The sequence below is a fragment of the Austrofundulus limnaeus genome, unplaced genomic scaffold (assembly GCF_001266775.1).
Source record: "Austrofundulus limnaeus strain Quisiro unplaced genomic scaffold, Austrofundulus_limnaeus-1.0 Scaffold5, whole genome shotgun sequence".
Taxonomy (NCBI): Eukaryota; Metazoa; Chordata; class Actinopteri; order Cyprinodontiformes; family Rivulidae; genus Austrofundulus; species Austrofundulus limnaeus.
The window spans coordinates 4672197-4673996 of NW_013952407.1; positions in this window are offsets into that span (position 1 = coordinate 4672197).

A 1800-nucleotide genomic window follows, 5' to 3' on the forward strand; every position below is an offset into this window, starting at 1 on the left:
ATCACATGTCCTATCCTTACTGAATATGTAGGGTCTACTGTAAATATTTATGTATATGTGGATGAATAAATACATTTTTTGTTTCTTCCATTTTCTCCTGTTAACAGGTATATGTGTTTTTCTTTTTTTTTCTTTTTATTGTCTTTCTTTTACTTTATTTATATATGGCTCCAAAAAAACTCAAACTTTAACAAAGACAGACATAAACGGTATGGCATACTAACCCTCTCATGCATGAATTATGATAAACTGTCTGAATTTTTTTACTGTTTTTATAGATCTTTAGGGATGTAAAACAAGGATTCTTTTTTTCTATTTTTATTGTTTAAAGAAATAATCTGTACACTCAAGTGTTCATGCATTTTGTACTGTAAAAAAACATAAATTTAATAACATGGTAATTATATAGGTATAGTTGTAATTTAGTTATACCCTTGTAATATGGTATTCTGTTGGAATGGTGGTTCCTCCACTACTCTGTAGTCCTCTCTATTTGAGCTCTATTGATAAACGTAAAAGTTAACATAAACATAAAATTATGTTTTTACTAGGCATTTTTATTCATCTTTAGGGATGTAAAACAAGGTTAAAAAATATAGATATATTCTCTCTGAACTAAGCAGGATAGTTTGACACAAGTCACAGTCTCTGAACTAGGGCTGCACAAAATGTTGAAAATTTATCATCGCAATGACGGCCTGTGCAATATGCATATTGCAACAAATGCATAAACTGTTTGCCTTTATGAGTTTTGTCACTCAAATGGAAGTTTGAAGTATTTCACCAATCAAATAAAMCCCTTCATGTATTGCTCTTCATATTTTTAAAAATTCATACCAGAATTAAAATGATTAGTTTTGTTTCTTTGTTTTTTGCTCTGAACCCAGAGCAGAAAACATCAACACTACATACTATTTTGTATTTGTTCATTTATGTCATATCATCATCGCAATACTAAGCACTTTTATCACACATCACAGGTTTTTCTGATATCGTGCAGCCCTACTCTGAACTGTAAATCCTCATAGAATCTTGACTGTGTTTTTTTTCATCAGAATATATTCTTGTCAAGTCTCCGAACTGAGCATATTCTCTCAAAGCAATCTCTCTTATAGCATGTATAATATATATATTTTTTTGGCCAGGCAGTGTTTAAGGATTTATATATAAAAAAATCAAATTACATTAAAATACTATAAAGTTGATTTACAACCAAAACAGTATAGGATATGAATTATTCTCAAGAACAACGTTGGTAATAACTGACAGCATTGAAGTTAAAACGTAGCCAGTGATGCATGATGTACAATTGAGTGGACATATGTTTAATCTGTATTTTCTACAAATATAAAATCAAAACTTGGGAAATCTTTACATAATATGTTACCTTAGATGTTATTTGATGTAAGCATTTTTTTTTTTTTTACCTGAAGTTGTATCATTTTATGGAAGGTAGAAACTGAAATAGCCGAGGTGTTTGGTTGTTCTCTCCATCTGTCAGCCATCTTGGTTTCACTGACTTATTTTTCCCATTGCAATGACAAGCCAATGGGATTTCTTTGTATGGGATGATGCAATAGCTTTCACTAGAGTGGACTATATGCAGCAGAGCCCAAACTTTCAGGCATATATAAAGAAAAAAAAGCACTTTTAAACAGCTGCACACTGTAATGACCTCTATGCATGAAAAGGTTAATAAAAGTATAAATGAACAAGAATACAAATTGTCTTTGTGTCTCAGTGGAGAAAATTAGGTGCATCAGCAGCAAAGTGACAAGCAATTCACACGTGGTAAAATAT